Genomic DNA, 22561 nt, shown 5'->3' on the forward strand with positions numbered 1-22561 from the left:
TTTCGCCAAAAAGAGTAATAGCCCGTGGAGTTCCCCGTGCATTTTAGTACCTAAAGCTGACGGTTCATTCCGTTTCTGTACCGATTTTCGCAAGGGGAATTCTGTTACTGTGCCGGATGCATTTCCGTTGCCTCGAATAGAGGATTGTATCGACAATCTTGGTACTGCTCGGTACATTACGAAATTAGATCTTTTAAAAGGCTATTGGCAGGTGCCATTGACTGAACGTGCTTCTGAGATCTCCGCATTTGTGACTCCCGATTCTTTCTTTCAATATACGCGTATGGCGTTCGGTCTTCGGAACGCGCCTGCTACCTTTCAAAGGTTAATGTCTACAGTGTTGGGTGACGTTCCAAACTGTAATATTTATCTCGATGATGTCGTTATTTATTCTTCTACGTGGAATGAGCACATCTCTACCTTGCACGATGTTTTTAGCCGATTAACAGCCGCCTCTTTAACTTTAAATTTGACAATGCGATTTGGCGAAAGCCTCCGTTACATACTTGGGGAAACAGGTTGGAAACGGTCAAGTACGTCCGGTCGACGCAAAAGTGGCCGCTATTCTTGCATATCCTGTGCCCACTACGAGGAGAGAGTTGCGACGATTTTTAGGCATGGCTGGCTATTACAGGTGTTTTTGTAAAAATTTCTCGACTGTGGTCGCTCCCTTAACGAAGATGTGTAGCTCTAAAGTTGTTTTTAATTGGACTGATGAATGTCAAAGTGCCTTTCTGTGTGCAAAGTCTCTCCTTTGCAGTGCTCCGGTGTTGTCTGCTCCTGACCTGGCTCGTCCATTCAAGCTCGAGGTAGACGCCAGCGCGACCGGAGTTGGAGCTGTCCTACTTCAGAGTGGTTCTGATGGAATATTCCATCCAGTATCTTATTTCTCAGCTAAATTCAACCGTCACCAGTTGAATTATTCTACTATCGAAAAAGAGACTCTAGCTATGTTGTTTGCTTTGCAGCATTTCGATGTGTACGTTGGATACAGCTCTACTCCCGTCATCGTCTACACGGATCATAATCCGTTGTTTTTTTAAAATAAAATGTACAATCATAACCTACGTTTGATGCGCTGGGCGCTAATGGCTCAATGTTATAATCTTGAGATCCACCACAAGAAGGGAACTGACAACATCGTGGTAGATGCCCTTTCTCGGGGCTAGGTAAATGTATAATTTAATTTTATATGTAGGTGTGTAAGTTGTATTATTGTAACTATGTTCTTGGTTGCTTTTACTGTTCGCTTCATCCAGAACCTGTCTAAAAAAGAAGACTGGTTCTTTCTTTAAGTGGGGTAGTGTTACGGTTTGTGTCGCGTGTTTTCCTCTCCTTGTGATGACGTCATGACTCTGTGTGTTTTTTCTGTGTCTGAGTTTGTTAGGTCCGCACCTGTGTATCATTATACACCTGCGTCTCGTTGGAGTCGTTTCTGATTCACTATAATAAGGACGCTGAAGCGGAGCATGGCAGGAGAGAGGAGAACCAGCAAACAAGCTTTTCTTTTTATTCAGTTAAATTACTTTGTTTTTTTGTCTTATTAATATTTGTTACCTTCATATAATTTTGAAGTTCATTATGTTTCTTTATTTGTGATACGTGTTTCGTGAGTTCCTTCATGTTTGTGAGTAATAAACGTCAACGCAGCGCACTCGTGTTTCACGTGTCCTTCTTTATGTTGTGAAACCCTTACGTAGCCACTTTTAACCAAAGGGTTCGTAACACTCTGGAAGACCGTTTGTGTTTTCATTTCACAACATCAGATTATTGTCTCTAGTGTTCCAACAGTCTATCTACACCAGCCTGAGACTGTTTACAAACCCACCATTGCAAAACCATTGTTCCTCATGAAGTAGTACGTACTTTGAGTATGTCAGAAATAAAAGCAGGACTCAAGTTTTATCAAAGGTTTGTAGTGAGATTACATCTGTCAGTGGAGGAGCCACTCGATCGGCCCCTCACAATTCTCTCAAAAGCAGTTTAATTTTACCTATTGTCCATAACTGACCAGCACAAATAGAGATTATAACAGTTGCTAAATCTGATAAAAGGCAGACAAATTCATCCAAAAAATATATTTCATAAATATATTTGTTTTATATATTTCAAAAATACAGTGTTTATTTAAATTTAGGCCCAAATGAGCTGAACTGAACAGCCGTGCTCAATGTACACACTGTACAAATATGGTAGGACTGCAGAACTGGCCCTGAGCATGAACGTCAAACTCTCTCTCTCGAATGAAATAATACTCTCTTGCTTTTTCCCTGACATCTTTGAAACCGACAAATGCAATGATTAATGTATGCATTGCCAGTGTAAAACATTACTGAAATGATAGACAGAGCGCTCTGCTTTCAGAGATGTAGTCTTAACATAGCTGGAAAGAGCATTAATACAGTAGAATTTGAAATAATGAAATACATCTCTAGACCTTTCCTTAGTTTCAGGCAGCCAAAGCTAAGCTAAAGCTTCTGGTTGCAAAAAAAGTTTTTGACAGCATCAATAATAATTGAGCATGAATTTGGCAATATTCCCCAACATCATCTCTCACTATCTTTGATCACAGTTAAATCACATTACACAAAGGGTTACACATTAGACATTGATGAACTCGGCAGAGAACTTCCCTCCGTATGCCTGCGCCTCATCCATTAATTTTATATAGCGGGACAAGTTATCCCTTACTTCTCAACGTGAGAAACACAAGGTGTGAACTGGTGGAAATGTGTGTGTATCGCGGTGAATGTGTGAGACTTGAGAGCCCTGTAAAAGGGACATCAGTTTACTGACTACATCCGTGATCAGTTGTGATTTAAAATAAATAAATAAATTACATGGTTAAGTTCTTCTTTATTTTAGTCAAGAGGAGGGGGTTGAAAACCTGAATAGGCTCCAGTATTGTCTGTGAACTTCTCTCTGATGCGGGTAACAGCTCCACCGGACAACACCAGGTAAGATTGTTACTGTCCTGTTGAGGACTGTGTCTTCCATGTCACCCAAGAGCTGGAGATATGTGCCATAACAGCTTTCAAGACAACTGGGTTTAGGACGACAGGTTCAAAACCTGGATGAGCAGTTTTACATGCGGCCCCACCAACATGCTCACATCTGTGTGTCACTTACATGTCTGGAGGTCAGATTAATAATAACAACAAAATAACAAAAAAATGTGGATAAGAGCTTGGGTATAGTGGATAAATTATAGTGGCTCTATAAACAATGAAATACATTTGGTTTATCAATATGTATATATATAATATATACAGTATATATATATATACACACATATTCAGGTATATATATATATTTTATTACATTAATATAATATATATTCTTCATATTACATTACAGTGAAAGAGTGTAAGCTTTGTTTACCTGTGCCTCTTCTCTACTGCACAAGTTTTTTTAAGCTAAGTGTTGTAGTATGGCCAGTAGGAGACCATTGATGTGTAAACTGAATTTGGTGACACTACAGTGTGTAACATTGAAGTTAATTACTAATATTTGTACTAACGCTTTTTTGGATTTTGCACTTTGCAGACGGTCTCATATTTTATAGATTTATATTATAAGGCTCGTTCTGAGGAACATTAGGTTGTAGCTCGTCATCTACGGATTGGAAATAGGTGTCATTTGAGTTTTAACAACGTTTAGCTCATGATTTATTGATCTGGGAAGTTCGGATCTGTGAATAACTTTACTGAACACCTAGAACTAAGCACTGTCCGTATTTCTTTAAAGCTCCAATATGTAACAATTTTGTAATAAAATTTCCGAAAATAACTTGCACAGTGTGATATATTTCCTCCAGTTGTGTACTTACAATATCTCAAAAGTCTCCAAAGATTTTTTATTTCAGAGAAATTCCGATTTTAAATAACTGGCCGTCCCGGAAAATAAATGTCGCCTCTTAGTGACGCAATGTCCGCTCTATCCTTTTTTTCCGGTGTGGACCATGTGATATTCCACCACACCGGAATATCACATGGTCAAATGCGGAAGTGGTGGTTATAACGTTATCCATACTGTATGGTTATAGCTGTTATGGATCACGATTACTCTTTGGCGAGTATTGAAGTGCCAACAAAACGAAAGTGTCCATATTCGGATACACGCAGACTGTGTGACAAACGGAGGAATAAAACCCGGATAAATATCGGCCAGGCGTTTCGAGATGGAGAGAGCTGCGCGACAGTCTTGGACTTGACAGAGACTCTGCTCTCGCGAGTGTATTGATAGACTGGTAAGCAAATCAATTATTTTTTATTGTACCAGTAACATAATAGTTACAGTAAAATGATTTTAACCCTCTGAAGTCGGCAAACGCGCGGGCGCGTTTTGCTGGATTTTCTCCACATTGTAGCACTATAAACTTAAATTACTCTGTCATTTATGGTCATGCAGAAAAAAAGAAATATAAAAAAAAGAATCTGTGATATTTCTACTTTTGTATGTGTCCACTTACAATCAAATCAAAACATTGTGCTTTTGTAAAATAATGAAAATAAACAGGGTGTGCGTTCTGCCTCTCCGTCACGGTGAACTTTTTTTTCTTGAGCACGTCTATAAACTGAAACAAAACTCAGTGAATACTTGTCACACATTTATGAGCCATATACCTTTATAAACATTTAAGTGTGTACTTTTAATAGATATGAATTACACCACATGCCTGTAATAATATAGCATAACATTTCACGTTCCTTGCAGTTCATTAATTATGATGACATAAAATAATACGATCAGACATACAGGTAATACAAAAACGAATAAATTACCTCATCCGTGATCATGATTCATTGATTCCATTTAGATACATCTCCCATCGTCACCTCCTTCATAGCGTCATCAAGCTTCGCCTTTGTTATTGTTGGAAACTGCGCCCTCTTGTGGTCAAAAATATTTACATAGTGGACCTTTAAGTCCAAGTTCAAAATAAAACTCTATGAACCGCTCCATTGTTAACGTACGGAGCTGTCTGAAACACGGATTAAACATGAAGTATTTGTCTGAACTCGTAAAAAAACAAAAAAACAAGAACAACAGGAAAAGCTAGAAGGCAATTCCACAAGTCACAAGTCACGTCATTTAAAGAAAAAAGTCACAACTCCTTTTGAAAAACTGGTTCTGTTAGTTTACTGATAAAGTTCTGGTTTAACAGGTTTAAGTTCAGAGAAAACAACTCCACAGTCCTTTATGAAAATGCACGGTTAAAGGAGTTTCAAAGTAACTTCTGCTCAAGACAGTTCAAGTTCAGTGGAGGAACAAGCAACACCACATCGTCATTATTCATGGTAAGTAAATACTAATTTATAAAACACTAATAGATATAGATTTAAAAGTGTCATGTATCTGTTCACATTGATCTAGACTTAATAAACAGCATTGACACATTGTTCATACAGTTTTTTTTATTGCTCAGCACTAGCCGGGCTGCCAACTTTTGAGTTAAAGGAGTAGTTCACTTTTAAATGAAAATTCCATCATCATATAGTCACCCTCTTGTTGTTTCAAACCTGTATGACTTTCTTTCTTCTGCTGAACAGAAAGGAAGATATTTAGAAGAATGTCTAATATACTATGGAAGTCAATGGGACCCAAAAACTGTCTGGTTACTGACATTCTTCTAAATATCTTCCTTTGTGTTCAGCAGAAGAAAGAAAGTCATACAGGTTTGAATATTTATATTTATATTTCACTCATACAGGTGAGTTTAAGATGACAGAATTTTCATTTTAAAGTGAACTATTCCTTTAACTTTTTGTTCCTGTAGTTGGCAGCACTGGCACTAGTCTAGACTTGAAATTAAGCTTTTCTCCCCGAATCATAGAAGCAAACACCATGAGATGCCATGAGATCTCTTATTTATTATTATATGTCAAGACATAGCAGAGAAAAACAATTTACTGGAGAGATAGTCTTCATTCGTCAATACACAAAGGTTGGGCATTTATATGCCGACCAAAGGAACTTACGTTATCTTTACAAGGTAGAGAAACGTGTTCATGTTTAAAATTGAATGTATATCTCATGCTACACAATCCTCATTCCTTAAAGAGAATACTTCAGTCAACATATGTGTCAGTGGAAACTATGCTAGATTGCATTCACATTCCTCTGTGGTTAAAACTAACTCCTCTCACTCCTCTCCTTGTCCTTGGCATGTGATCCTCACACACACTTGCTGTGCGGATATATGAATGCTTATAAAAATGTTATAGCCATGAAAAAAAGGCTTTTATTTTATTTATGCCTTGGCCTTACATGATTTTTGCAAGTTAAACTATCCCGCATCAGAGAGCACCGAGATACTGAGTTTATACTCCAGTTTGGATCTTGTTCAATCAAATGTTTGTCTTCACTAGTGATGGCTGCTTTCGTCACGTTAATTTGGTAAAAAAAGGCTTTGTTACGTCACAACTGTTTCCAAATGTTTCTAAATTTCAAAGTTTCGCTGTTGGGGGACGATCTCAGTGAACAACGAGTGTTTATGGTTTTTACCTGATCTCGGATCAGTTTTATAGTTTTGTAGACATTTTAATGAGATGTTTGTGTAATTTGGTGATGGACAGCCCTGCTATTCAACAATCTAAACTATGTTTCCTGTACAACAACATTACTCACTGCTTAACTACCGTAGTATGATGCATCATCGAATAAATCAACTAATTCTAGTATCAAAATGATAAACCTGTCAGATAACTCGTTTAGAGTAACATTACTAGAGCATAGACTGCCTTAATGTTGAGACAACAAATGGCAAAAGTGTAAAAGGGAAAAATTAAAAACAGAGAATTTGAGGTGGTAAAGAAATAGATTTTCACAATGACTTTTGGAAATTACAGGGTGAATCTTGTGCTAAATGCTCAATTTTGAACCATTGACAAAATCAAATGCTTACAGATATGTCTATAATGTGGCTGATTATTCCTGGCACAACAAACTGCTGTTCACGAGCAGTGTATGTAACTACTGAAATTATTCTCATTAACATTATAGTTCATGGCATTTGACTGCATACAACAGTCCTGATTATAGATATCAGTTTGTCTTAATGTGAAATCTGGAGGGAATAAGTGAATTATTCCTGGTGCCTTGAAGGGAAGAATGTAGTGAGCAAGCCTAAGCCAGATGTGTGAATTTTCCAGATGTGACAAAACTCTTCTAACAACAGAAATCGAGACTCATCAGACCAGGCAACATTTTTCCAGTCTTCAACTGTCCAATTTTGGTGAGCTCGTGCAAATTGTAGCCTCTTTTTCCTATTTGTAGTGGAGATGAGTGGTACCCGGTGGGGTCTTCTGCTGTTGTAGCCCATCCGCCTCAAGGTTGTGCGTGTTGTGGCTTCACAAATGCTTTGCTGCATACCTCGGTTGTAACGAGTGGTTATTTCAGTCAAAGTTGCTCTTCTATCAGCTTGAATCAGTCGGCCCATTCTCCTCTGACCTCTAGCATCAACAAGGCATTTTCGCCCACAGGACTGCCGCATACTGGATGTTTTTCCCTTTTCACACCATTCTTTGTAAACCCTAGAAATGGTTGTGCGTGAAAATCCCAGTAACTGAGCAGATTGTGAAATACTCAGACCGGCCCGTCTGGCACCAACAACCATGCCACGCTCAAAATTGCTTAAATCACCTTTCTTTCCCATTCTGACATTCAGTTTGGAGTTCAGGAGATTGTCTTGACCAGGACCACACCCCTAAATGCATTGAAGCAACTGCCATGTGATTGGTTGATTAGATAATTGCATTAATGAGAAATTGAACAGGTGTTCCTGATAATCCTTTAGGTGAGTGTATACTACATCCTTGTCCCAAAGATGGTAATACATTCTATCCACCTGTTTCCGGGGGGCGCTACTGTAAAATAGAACGTGGGTGAAACTTCCGGTTAGGTGGCGGAAGTAGTAAATCAGCGGTATTTTGTGTTACATAGCGAAGAGGTTAGGTATTTTTCGAGTACATTTTTCTACTATTTAAAGTCGCAAACATTAATGAGAGATGCCGTTACGGAGCTCAGGGACAACATGTGCTGTTCGTGGTTGTACATATAACCGCACTAAACTAATTCAGTGGCTTAAACGTGAGTGTTTTGAACATAAGCCTAAAACTAAATCTGAGTGTTCCTGTGAACAATTATACAGTTTCCATCAACTCCCAAAAGACGACGAATCAAATAGAATATGGAGGAAGAACTTAAACTTAAAAACACCCCCAAAACACCTGTTTGTGTGCTCGTATCACTTTGTGGACAAGAAGCCAACACTGGATAACCCTTACCCAACGCTCTTTCTGGGTTACAAGAAGCAACCAGAGAAGAGACGCAGACCTAGGATTCGACATGTCACAACAACAACAGGTAACTTAACATTAATGTAATGTCAACTAGCTTGTCCTTTGTTTTTCTTGAATTACTTATTATTAATATATGAAAAACTGTGCCATGATGGTAGACAGGTAGCCTGATGTTTTTACCTCGCATAAACTTTTATTGTGACGAGCTTGGAGGGCACAATGGTACACAGTGACAGATGCTAATTTAATTTCCTCTATTAGTTAACATTTAATGTTACAGAATATCTATATTGATGATATTAAACGCAGTCTAGATGTTTTTCAAGACTCTAATGCCCCCTAATTGTTTTTTTTCTGCCACTAAACAAATCGTCATTGAAGGACTAACCAGCTAAATATAAGACCGCCACTGTATGTACTTAATCTATTCCCTGCAGATGAGCCTGATGTGATGCAGGTTTCTGGGGAGCCAGATCCAACCTTACAGACCATGATGCCCAGACACAGTGGTCAGACCCAACAATGGAGGACCACACCTACTCCAAAGCACCTACCATCACATGTGGTATGACAACTGCCCCATCCACTGAGAGGACACTGCCTGTTGCAGATGTTGTTTTGAAAGACGATACTGACTGTCTGCTTTACACAGGGATTCCACTTCTCGAATTCAAAACCCTTGTGTCTTGCTTGCAACGTTTTGCCCCCACATCGTCAGCATTTTCAGCAGAGGACCAAATTCTCTTGACATTAATGAAGCTTAGACAGAACTTTGTTATTGCCGATTTAGCTAGACGCTTCAAAATGTCACCTGGTCAGGTCAGTAAAACACTGACATTCTGGGTAGATGTGATTGCTGAGCACACCCAGGATCTCATTCCATGGCTGCCGCGCGAAACAATAAAAGCCACTTTGCCACAAATTTTTAAGGACAATTTCCCCAACACAACTTGTGTCATTGACTGCACAGAAAGTGTCTTGCAGAAGGCTAAAAATCTGGACTCAAGAACTGAATCTTATAGTCACTACTATGCAAACAATACTGTCAAGTATCTAAGCAATTGCTCCATCTGGTATGGTTATGTACATTTCAGAGGCTTACGGTGGCAAATGTAGCGATAGATTCATCCCATACAAAAAAGAAATATATTTTCTGGATATGTTTTGGAATATATGCACATATTTGAAATTGGCCCAATAAATATATTTCATACTTATATTTCATATATTTTTGTTATATTTCAGAATATATTTCAATGTATTTTTTTCTGTACGGGTCCCCAAAAGTGTCAAAAATATATGTGGCATATATTCCAAATACATTGAAATATATTCTGAAATATAACAAAAATATATGAAATATAAGTATGAAATATATTTATTGGGCCAATTTCAAATATTTGCATATATTCCAAAACATATCCAGAAAATATATTTCAAATATAATTCTTTTGTGTATGGGATCACACAGAACTCTGGGTTTCTCGACCATTTGCGTGCTGGAGGTGAGGTGATGGGGGACCGTGGCTTCACCATCAGAGATCTGCTAGAGGAACGGAATGTTCGTTTGATCATGCCAGCTTTTATGCGCTAGAAATGCCAGCTGACAAATGAGCAGATCACTCGCACAAGACGCATTGCTAATGTCCGCATACACATTGAGCGAGCAATCAGACGTCTTAAGGTGTACAAGATTCTCTCTCAAACTGTGCCTATTCATTTTGTCCCTAAAATCGACGGAATACTAAGAATCTGTGCAGCACTCGTAAATCTGCGAGGAGAGCTTATTTCTAGAACGTAGACACCATATCTTACACAATCAGCTTGAGCTTAAAGGGGTGATGAACTGAGAAATCAAATTTTCCTTGAGCTTTTGACATATAAGAGATCATCATACTATAATAATATCCTGTAAGTTTCAGAACTGAAAACTACCTTGTTAGTCCAATAAAAGCTTTTATAGACATCAGGCTCAGCAAACGACTCGATTTTCAAAGTGGGGAACTATGACGTCAAAGAGGATAAAACCCCGCCTCCACAAAAGAAGATCAACGCCTACTTCAACACGGCCTGTTTAGCCCCGCCCACCGATTCGCCCAAACATGCTAAATGACATAGGACGACATGATGATTGCTAAACCGGATCGAGCTACTTCCAAGCAATAAACATGCTGTTTACTAAATATTGTGCAGCGCCTGTTTGTGGAAGAAGACAGTCTGCATAAGCTTCCTTCGGATTCCAGCATGGTTAAACTTTATTAAATCAGTCAATCACAATTTCCCGACACGGATCTGCCAGCAACATGTAAGTAACCATGTGTATTCTAATGCCTGATCTGCGATCAGTGATTTCTGATGTGTAATTATTCAAGTTCAGATATCTTTCTCTTAAAATCGTTCAATACTGTTTATGCATCAGTGACTAAACGATCAACTTCACATAATTTCTCGTAGTATTATGAAAATAATCTTTTTTAAACTGTTATTAAATTATATACAGAAAGCGATCAAAGAACGATCCCTTTCCAATCGCCCAAGCTGTCAATCAAACAGCACAGCGCGAGCCGCGAGAGCTTATCTGGACACTTACCAAACTCGTGATGAAATAATGACACTGTTACACTACACAACGAAGCTCTTACTGTGTATTCACATCGTGTTTGCATTGTGATTTGGTGTAAGCATTTGTGAGAGTGCAAAAATTGCATTGCAATGATAAGATCTTTATTCACGCGATCAACAGACTGTCATCTGCTCAGTCAGTGCTCATCATGCTGCAACCTTTCATGCGATGTAATAGATTTAAATATAATGCTTTAAACAATACTTTTCACGATTTGTTAATCTCGATAGCTGTAATAGTAAAAACGTAGTAACAGTTTTCGAGAGAGTTCATGTAATACTAGCTATTTCATATGCAAGCATGTCAGCCAATCACAGCAGTGGGCGTTTGCACTGCAGTCTCACAGCAGACACGCCCCTTAAAACGGAGCGTTCAAATCTGAGGCAGAAATCAGGCTTGGAAAAATGGCTTTTATTTATAAATTATGACAATTTTTGATGTAAAAATCATACTAACATTATAAGGGCACCCCAGGCAACATTATAAAATAATAAAACAATCCAGTTCATGACCCCTTTAAATGTTCAATTCTCTCTATAACTTTATCAACTGTATAAACCAATACACAACTTTTACTTGCACTGATATACCAACACCTTTTCTTTTAGTTGTTGTTTCATAGACAGCTATTTTCTTTTTGCTGTGTAAATTTGTTTAAATTCTTAATATTTTTCAATCTCGTAATATTCTGCAAAAGAGAGAAGTGTGTGTACTTTCACAGTATAGTATTGCTATTTTTATTTAATGAAATGTTCTGAATACCACTGTCAACCAAATGTGCAAATGACACATTAATTTATTCTTATTAATAAACTCAAAAGCCAATGACTAAGTGTGTAATATGTTTTTATTCAGTGTGTATTTTTTATTTTAATTGTGGTTTGTTTCCTCACACAACTGTAACCATGCCTTTATAAGTATTGATGATTAATAATAGTATTATAATATTGAGAACAGTGTAAACATTCCCCCAACTACACATTAAACATCTGCAGGTATGTTGGACTGAGATGTATTTTCTTGTCAGCAAAATCATCAGCCAATCTAGGTAGCATGTGTACAAAGAAGAAGTTCTGCAGATGTTGCACTTGTGCATCTGTGTAGTGCTTATCAAATGGAATCTCCAATTCGATGTCCTCACTTGGTGTCCAGATGACTAGCTTGCAGCTTTGTAGGCTGCAAAGTTGTGTCTGAAAGAACGATTAAGAGTACATGTTTGTAAAAAATAATCTGTTTAATTATTGCATACAGGTGCATACATTAGAATGTCGTGGAAAAGTTCACTTATTTGAATTTGGGGGTTTCATAAGCTGTAAGCCATAATCATCAAAATTATAACAAATAAAGGCTTGAAATATCTCACTTTGCATGTAATGAGTCTATATAATATATTAGTTTCACATTTTAAGTTGAATTCCTGAAATAAATTAACTTTTCCACGACATTCTTATTGAGAAGCACCTAATAATAGAGCTACTTTCATATTAAAAAGTATATTTCTAAATATAGAAAATACATTTTATTTAAAAACAATAATCTTTATTATTAAACTAGATGTACCGCATGGCGGTACAAAATATGACCGCCGCTCAGGCCTGCACTGGCTTTCCACAAAAATAAATGACGTGGAGCAATTTGGCTGTATTGCGTGTTTATGTATATACAGATGGTGGAAATAAACCAGCCGCATTTCAAAGTCGTTCCCGAAATGACCGCCAGGTGGCGCAAAGGGACATTGTGCAAAACAGCAGCAATTGCCGCATTTTAAAATGTAAGTGGGTTAAATAAAAAACCCTAAGCCTAATAGGCATATTTTTATAATATATATAAATAGGCCTATTAGGCTACAACAGAATAGAACCAAAGATAGAATAAATTTTAGAACTGAAAAAATAGAATCAAAAGTTAAAAATAGAGGCGATATTAGGAGCAATGACGCGGAATATTTTTACTATTCTATTGAGGAATTAGATAAATGAAGAGCTCTCGTGAGCGATACAATTGCATAGTAATTTATAGTGCTTTCAAAAGCAGTCCTTAAAAAAAAAAAATACATGGAGTAGTGTGGCATAATTTTTGAGAGATTACTCGGAACGCGTTTTAGTTAAGATCCTGGTTTCAATGCCCTTAATCTATATAGGCTAGGCTACTGCTTTAAAAAAATGTCACAACGCGTTTTGAATTAAACATTGAAGTTTAAAATGTAGTGTTTTGGCACACCAGGCCGAGTGGCGTTACGCATTGTTCAAAAATCAGGTTTTATTCTGGCATGTTGAATTGGCGTTAGATTTTTATTTTTATTTTTTTTATTAGATTTCGATTTTAGATTTCGTTAGATTTTTTTTCTCATAACAGCTAAAATAACTAATATATGCCTTGTCTTAATATGACCTATACTTAATATAGGCAATAGGCATATAATAGCCTATATAATAAATTAGCAAAACTTGGCCACTAAATATTTAATTTTCAATTATTTTAATTATCACAATTAAAGTTTTAATTTTATTAAATTGAACAAGCGCAACAATCAGCATTTAATCAAATATTCTAAAAGATGTATTATTAATAATAATGTTATTTCGTTTTGTCGACATGTGTGCGTGCAACAAGCAAGATGTGTATTTGTAAATCCGGTGATGCGTGCATTGATTTTTATCAATAAACTAGTGTTTTCTGACAGTGTCGACTGCAAAGATGAAGTTGACGATCGCCATATTTGTAGCCTTTTTCTTTTCGTTTTGAATTATTTCGTTTGAAGACATTTCAAGCTTTGTGTATTTGATGTATTTATCATGTCTGTGTGAGGCATACGCTGAGTTTCGTTAAGTTAGGAGGATGAGATGCGCTCCAGCTGACGTGCAATGCAAGTGACCGCGCGGGCGCCTCCATGATTAGTGTCTGTTATATTTGCTTCTCTTACTTATTTAAATCCAGGCAATTGGTTGATGAAAAATTGATTAAAATTAAGATACAATTTATAGAAAACGAAATTCACTTAAAAGAAAGGTTTTCTACTAACCAAAACTTAATGAAGTGGTCAAAATCATGTCTGACCCACTCCATATCCATTTCTCGATATAATGCATCCTATCTTACTCGTGCTGTTCACTTTTCATATTCAACATAGATGGAAAAAAATAACATTATAATATTTTAACAAATATGATACTAAATGAGATTATTTAATGGCTACAACAGTATAGTAGGCCTATAGACTTTTTTTTTTTTTGAATAGAATTTTGCTGTGCACTTGCATATTAGTGTCAGCTGGGAAGGAAATATAGAGACCAGACCTCTTGGAACTTTAATTGAATACATAGCGTTGGTAAAGCATACTGAAATTACATCCCTACAAATTTATTAGGCCCTACTGAAAATAAATGTATCGAATTTAAGCAAAGTGTTTAAATGTTAAGACTGTAAGCCCTTTGCTTTTTTACGTAGCCTATAAAGGACTCTTATAGCCGACTTTGTGTTAATTTAATTTGTAGGGGATTTTTTTAACTCAAACATTAACACTGAAATAAATGAAACTAAATTATTGTAAATTTTTTGGCACACCACGACGAGTGGCGCTATGCATTGTTCTAAAGCCAGGTTTTATTCTGGCATGTTGAATTAGTGTTCATTTGAATGAAGAGTGTTTGAGCGAACACACACTAGAACGTTAGGCCATGTCTCAACGAGTGAATCGTGGCCGAGTGGTTGAACTTACGTCACGATCATTTAGATGACACGGGTTCGAATCCCGAGCTAACTTGGACTACTGATATTTTTAAATTAGCCTATTAATGCATTGTATAGTCTATTGTTGATGCAGAGAGATTTGTCTATAGTTCTAAAACATAGTTTTTTGCTTATAGCCTATTTACAAAATAAAATCACCATGCATTTCCATTTTACACTAAGGAACAAATATTATACAATGACTTTATGTAGCCTATAATAATTCCAATCGTAATTTCAAAAGCAGTTCTGTTAATATATATATATATATATATATATATATATATATATATATAGCCTATGACGTTTAAACGACAAACAATAAAATCAGAACCAGTATTCTGTTGCGTTCATGGTTCCAGTGGCAGTAATGCATCCACGGCTTTTCAAAATGTCACAAAGCGTTTTGAGATTGTTTTGAATGAAATATTGAAGTTTATAATTAAGTGTTTTGGCACACCACGACTAGTGGCAAACTCTTTGTTTTGTTTTGCAAACTCAGCTAGCCTATGGGGGGTTTGGAGAAGGCAATAGTTGCTTTATCGTGGGGGTGCAGGACAGAGGTGTTAATGTTCCGTCTTTCATATGGAGAGTGTCGGAGCCAGCCTGGGGTGCGTTTCCCGAAAGCATCGTTGGCCAACTATGGTCGCAAGTTCCGTCGTTACCAATAGAGTTCAATGGACATTGCGATGAACTTGCGACCATAGTTGGCCAACGATGCTTTCGGGAAATGCACCCCTGATGAGCAGGCAAAGGCAACATTCTTTTAAGGATTAATCTCAAAATCTCCAAAAGTCCATAGCCTATGTACAGTAGGCCCTATATCTTATTAAATTATATATTGTAGTTTTATTGATTGTATTTAAAGGTTTTCCACACACAATTTCAATTTAGCAGATACAGAGCTCTTTAATTCGCGACCCACCTCGTTTTATTGTAAGGTGAATTCAGCAAGGCATGTTGTATCTTTGAAGGAACAAAAGCTATTTGTTACAGTTTTTTCTTTCGTGATTTGTGTGGATGACACACAGCGACTGTGACATATACAGTATTATCAGCTGTATTACTAATGCTTAATTTCGAGAAAGACCCGCCGCGCGCAGTGAGGGAGACCAAACTTAGTAAAAAAATATCCAGCGCGAGAGAGGCAAAGAAAAACGCCTGTTCTTAATTTATGTTGCTTTGAATTTTTTTCGTTTTGTACCGTTTTAATTTTTTAATTTAGCTGCAATTTCTTTGACAATAGAAATTTAAAATGTTGCAAGAATAAGATTCTGTGTTTCTTATTTTGCATCACAAAGGGAATAAACTCTATCGATGCAACCCTGTTTAAATAAATAAACTGTCCCGACACTTTATTCATACCTTGAAATGTGCGATGGGTTTTCAAACTTAATTAATTTTCTTTTTCTTTTACATTTTCATTGTTTATTTTTTAATTGAAAGTAATACTGTATTGAAAGTATTTTTCTGATTTGTTCGATCTGTTTTGAAAAATGTCTTCCGTTGCTATGGCCGGGTATCACTGACAGTCATCTCAATCTCGTGAATGATTCACACACACACACAAAAAAAATAATTTAGCAGATTAAAGACGAGCTTCATCATCTTCATTTTCTGGTGCAATCGGCTTACAGTCTTCCTTCATCAGATTCATCAGTGTCGTCTTTGCAGCGGCACAACTGGAATGTTGCAAATTTATGTTGTAATGTACAATTGATAATTCAACAAGATGATTGACTTTAATAAACAGATGCATATTTAAGCATCAAGAACGGAAAAACATAAACACTGTCAGCTACACTGAGATTCGATCTCAGATCGTTTGAAGCTCCGAGAGGCTATTGTTAATGCACTGATCACAGAGCTATCGTCTGAATAGCCTAGATCTACTACTGTTTGTTCGGTATTTGAACCGATTTGAATTCGGCCACGAATTTGTTTTGTTTTATTTTGTTTTAAATGTATTTTTACATATTTTGCTTTCGTTAATGTTAACCAATTCTGTTGTAGCATAATAGGCCTATATTTTTTGAAATTCGACTGGTTTATTTTTGCTGCGGCAGTAATAGGCATTGTGGTTGATTATTTATTAAATAATTCAATTGATAATCATAACAGCATGTAAGCCTGAATATAACAAAGAATGCTTAAACCGATTAACATCGGTTAGTAACTGCAAGTCCTGAAAATGTTTTAATTTTATGTAAGTAAATGACAAGTAACCTATTGACATAGCCTTTCTAAATTATAGAAAAACTGGGCACACAATTTTAACGTGCTACTTTGTTTAAATTTAATGAATTTGATTCGTTTAACCACAATATTTATCTTGAATTTATCTGTGACCTCAGCTCAGATTACTGCCGCGGCAGATTACGTCATAAAGAGAATAAACTGACACTTTTCAAAGTCTGTGATTACAGCGCCACTCAGCGGTAAAAGGCAGCAAATACACATCCCAATTTTGCCGCCGCGGGAACGGCGGCGGTAAAAGTCTCATTCTGGTTGTCCACCATCTGTACCTAAAAAAAGTAGTAGTATGTGCATGTCTGTCTGTGTGTGTGTGTATGTGTGTGTGTTTGTGTTTGTGTGTGCGCACATGTGTGTTTGTGTGTGTGTCTGTGCATGTGGATTTGGATTTGTATGTGTGTGTATGGGTGTGTGTCTGTGCGTGTGGATGTCAGTGTGTGTGCATGCTTGCGTTTGTTTGTATTCCTGCATGTGTGTGTGTGACAGTATCATCCTAAACCAGCAACCCTTCCCTCAACAGCACCATCTACAGGCCGATGAGTGTACAGTCACTAAATGTGCACATAAATGAATTTATTTTATACCCCCCCATGGATGAAATTCTACGAAACTTAGCATACCCCCAGAGGATGTCAAGTTAATCATACACATGAAATATGGTGCAGTTCTGAACATCTCCACTGAAGATAGGAGCGAGCAGAATAATATTGCATTTTCATTTTTTATGGGAGGGGCACAAATCACTAATGAGTGATTATGGGCTAGGTTGATGTGGGCCCTTAAGACCAACATACCATAAAAATTTCTTCATCCTCGGTGCCACGGTTCAGGTAGTTATTTAGGAAAAATGCATTTTTTGGGTTTGGGGGGGCCCAGCGCGGGGGGGGGGAGTGGCCCCCGGGGACCAAACGAAATTTTTCCGTAAAAGTCTAGTGGGGCTACATGCCCACCAAATTTCATGTTCCCCGGTGTTTCGCTGTCCCTGGTATCGTTGACGGAAAATTCAGTAGATTGAAAAAAAAAAAAAAAAAAAAAACTTTGACAATCCCTATATGACCCCTTTCGCTAGCTACGCTAGCGGCGGTCATAATTATTAAAGAATCACCTGGAGGTAGAATCCATCCTTTCCTTTAGGACAAATCAGGTACTGTCGATCACCTAAACTTTTGATGTCACCATTTGACCGTCCCAGATATTCTGCCAGTGACATGGAGCTCTTGAAGGGGCGCTTGATCTCAAGGAGTTGTGCTGAGTCAAGGATCCCATCTGGGCTGGCTCACAACCAAGGATGGTCCGGGTGCACGACCAGGCCTCTCTTCTCCACAGTATGCCCTCTGCTTTCCATGAGTGTGATGACGTTTATCTCATTTTCTTTGCCATGCAGTGTCGCTGTATTGCCGGTGAATGTTGGGTACAGATGCTCATTTAGACATTTCTGAGGATCTGTGGTGTTTCGTTTTGGGACCCGTTTTGCTGTGCTGGCTGTTAGACGAAGCTTTCTAGCATCATGCCATAACTGTGAAGCACTTTGCATCCTGGTTTCTTCCATCAGTGTAGCTGCTTGTGTAGGGAACACTTTAATGTAGGCCTCATAAAACTGTGTGCATTTTGGACATGTTAGTGTTGTGCTGTGTTCAGTATGACAGAGTGTATTACTGTGGGTTGTATCATGTTTGCTGGGGCCTGCCTTGCTGCTGTCTACATCTGCTCTATAACTTAACTGAATAAGACCATTTGTCTGGAGCTGAAACAGTGGGGCCATCACTGATGAATTACTGTGGGCTGTGAACTCTCTGTGGTTCTGAAAAAGTTGGGGAGGCATTGTTGATTCGTGCATTGTTGATGTGCCTGGATAAATGTGGTATGGCCTGTGGTGGGTAAAATGAATGTTCTTCACCTTCCTCATTCCTACATTCTTCTTTGCACCTGAATTCCACTTCCTTTGCACATCAGTGCATGCCATCCCTATCTTTCCCTGCCTGACTGCATTTTCAACCTAAATTGAATTCAATTTTCTTATCCAACAATATAAAAATAAATATTTTAAGTCAAGGCTACTGTGAAGCAACATATACAGAACATGAATGACACACATTAAACATTTCAGTTTAGTACATTTATTAATTAGTTAAAAATATACAATAATACACAATACAATAATACATTTTGTGCCCTTAATTGTCCTAACTTTACTGACCTTCCTCAAAAGTGCTGCTGCATGACTACAAGAGCGTCCTGGCCCTGCAATACATGAACAGCCCGCTGTCTGTACTTCACCTGTCACTGATGCTAGCACCCAAGCCTTATGATGTGTTACGTGCAGGCTCTGGCTCGGCTCAATGTCAGCTTTTAGATACACAAGGTCGTTTCCGACATCCTTAAACAACACTGGACCGACTTTATCACTGTGTAGATATTGATATGCCTCTGAGCTTTTCAGATTGCTCATCGCCTTACCATCACAGGCTACTGAATCTACAAAATAGCTAAAAATGTTACCATACGTGATACGAGGCCACTTCTTCACGTCATCCTCCCAACCATCTACCGCGGATGGTAAAGGTACTGTTATATCACACCTTTTAATTTCGTTGAGGTTGTGTTTCCACATCATTAAGTTTGGATCGCTAAATCTTGAATGACGGTCAACTAATGAATGAATTAGTGTCAACTCCCGCTTGTTTACTTCGAACCGGAAGTCGCGCCCACTTTTGATGCAATGCCTCATGGGACGTAGGAAACTTGTGGATAGGTATTTTGAGAAATAGTTTTGTACCATGTGACATTACTGAAATAGAATTCTCTGCTGTAACAACACCTTCTGCTCTCAGGTTCCAAAGTCAAGCAAAAGACAAACACAGCCAGAAAGGAAATAATAGTGTACAAATGTATAGTTAAATTACTTATTTTCTAAATACTAAAATCTTTAACATTTTTTCAATCAGGGGCCCGTTCTTCATACGTCGCTAACTCAGTTAGCTGGATTTGATTGTTGGTGATTTGGCATGATCTTGGATTGTTTGGTTCTTCTTCCTGAAGGTATTCTTCATCCTGGACTTGCTGTCATAGCAACATGTGCGCAATCTTAAACCTGCTCGGGAGCAGAGGCTTATTTCATGTTATCAGGATTAGACTGCGGCTTCATAAGCGGAGCTGACACGGGAAGTCCAGCGCAGCGCGATAGTGCACTTTCTGATATGTATATATTTTTCTTGTGACTCGTGAGATTGTCGTTTACATTATTAAATTGTTGGATACGCACATTTATTTTCGACTTGTCGGAGTCTGGCTTTAACTACAGCACAAACTGTTTGCATTGCCCTAAGATTATTTGCGAGTGGCTCTTTCCTTTACACTATTGGAGATGCGGAGAACTTGATGGAAAGTGCTGTCTGTCGTGTCATTCAGAGTTTACCTGGCGCTTTTAGGTTTAAAAAACAGTTTTAGGTTTTTTTTGTGGCATTTCCAAGCCACTTAAGACCCAATGTTGTAAAGCAGTTTTTTTTTTTGCAGTTTTTTTTATTTTTATTTATTAGGCTATCGTAATTTTTTATGAAGATCATGCAATCATGACCATGCTGATTACAGATATGTCACTCAGGCTTCACTAACGTGATTGGTACCATAGACTGCCATCAAGGCCTCAATGAAGGGGATTATGTGAACAGAAAGGGGATTCACAATGTAAATGTGCAGCCCAGTTACTATTGTGATTCTTAATATTCAAGATTAGTAATATTATATCAAATAAAAAAAAGGCAGTTGACTAAAATCTTCCATATCACAAATGTGATATGCACATTATTTGAAAGTGGTAAGGAAAGTTCCACAATTAAATATCAATTTTCATTAAATGTTTAATAAAAGACAAAAATGCTTAGTTCCTTGAGTTTTATTCCAATTGTTCTTTGTAAAGAAAAGCCAGTGGTCAAGTGATATTAGACACATGCCTCATGCAACAAATAAAAAGGAAAAGTTAGCTATACACTGTCCACCTGTAGGCCTATGTCTCCTCTGTCTGTGCAGACTCTTCTGTAGGCCTTTCTGTAGATGTGGAATCCTGCTACTTATATTGCAGCCATAAAGCATACAAGTGTAAATTAAGTAAAGTTCTTTATGCACTTGCAGGTAGGCTAGTTCCTCCATATGACAGTTATCTGAGAGGGTTTATTCACTGTCCAGTGCAATGGAAACAAATGGACATTACAAAGTCTTATACTTTCTTTCCTTTGGAAAGTTAGAAAATGTCCACTTACTGCACATATTTCAGCTCCACTTTCTTGGGAACAGATACAAGTGTTGGTGTATTGTGTAAAAGTGCACAAAAGAGGAAAACACAATGTCATTACAATGAACTACACTGGGGAAAAATGTGATCAATAACTCATGGCAAAATATTTTTACATTAACATAAGTTTATCAGTTTTCACTTTCACAAGTCAAAGCAATTCATCATTACTCAAGATTTAACAGTTGAAATGACTATACAGCCTTAATTTAATGCAGCAAAAATTATTTTACAGTGTAGGCTACTAAGATCTTTTCTTTTCTTTTTTCTCAGCCTTTTTCTTGGTTGCTTTTATAAACAGACAACCATTTATTTAACAGTGCCTTCTATAAAAGAGACTATAATATAACTAAAAATTACCATTATGTAGAATAATTTTGTACTGCACTTTTATTTGTTCCCATGTTCTAGTGTGGTGACTCTGACATTACAATGAACAAAGTAATTATGCAATTATTAAAATACAAAAATATAGGCTAATAAGTGATAAAAACATCTAACATGGCCACTTCTAACGGATTTAAATTGTCTGCCTCTCTTTGCCAGCCCTCTCTCCTGGCTTTTGCAGACTTTGAGGTGTTCTCTGGCGTTTTGATTAAACATTAAAATTCCGAATAAACTTCGACTATTAGTTCTTGCTCTGCTGAGGAGAAAAACTGAGCGCGCTCTTTGGCCATGCTGAGCAGCCAATAGCAGCGTTGCTGATCAATGTTTCCACTATCGATACATATCCCCTTTTAACCAGCGCATGAACGCGCAATTATCTCAGATAACTCAATCCAGCGATACTAATCATATCCGGCAAGTGTGTTCGAAGAACCGAGTTAGCCAGATCATGATCAGCACGATGATATCATCTTGGATGTGTCATTTGATCTCGGATGTAATAAGCAACGTACGAAGAACGAGCCCCAGGCCTGATTGTATTTTGTTGTTGTTGTTCTATCAATTGTGTGTTTACAAACTGGTACCAATACAAAATATTTTCTTTATTTCACAAGTGGTAATTGCTGTCTCAAATCCTCCTTACGAACTTAGACGTAACTTTATTGTAATGCTACTGTGCCCATTCAACCAGATCAGTTCATTTACAACACTAGAGTGATACAACGGGTTACAGAAGGATATGCTAAACATGTTGCATGAGGTGCAAGTAACAATAAGAGGAGAAGATGACATGACTTACCGTGTTTGTTGACCGATCCTACTCACCTAAATTGTTTGATGGACTCTAGGGCTGCACGATAAATCGCATGAGATTGTTATGCGCATCTCGCCAGTAAAGCCGGTTCCTTGATTAGTAGTAAATCGCCATCACCTGCTTTCAGATGGAGCGGCATTTACTATAGCCGTAGTTAACTGACA

At 37.5% G+C, this 22561-nt stretch overlaps 1 pseudogene across 1 annotated transcript in view; it reads left to right on the top strand.

Moving 5' to 3' along the window:
• The first annotated feature begins 5184 nt into the window (after positions 1–5184).
• The window catches only part of LOC309497118 (NACHT, LRR and PYD domains-containing protein 3-like), a 125776-nt pseudogene continuing 108399 nt past the window's right edge, over positions 5185–22561 (top strand). The window contains exon 1 of the transcript XR_014211789.1: positions 5185–5300. The product of XR_014211789.1 is annotated as an NACHT, LRR and PYD domains-containing protein 3-like (transcript). The remainder of the gene's footprint in view (positions 5301–22561) is intronic.

Source organism: Leuciscus leuciscus, assembly GCF_965113295.1.
Source record: "Leuciscus leuciscus genome assembly, chromosome: 4".
Lineage (NCBI taxonomy): Eukaryota > Metazoa > Chordata > Actinopteri > Cypriniformes > Leuciscidae > Leuciscus > Leuciscus leuciscus.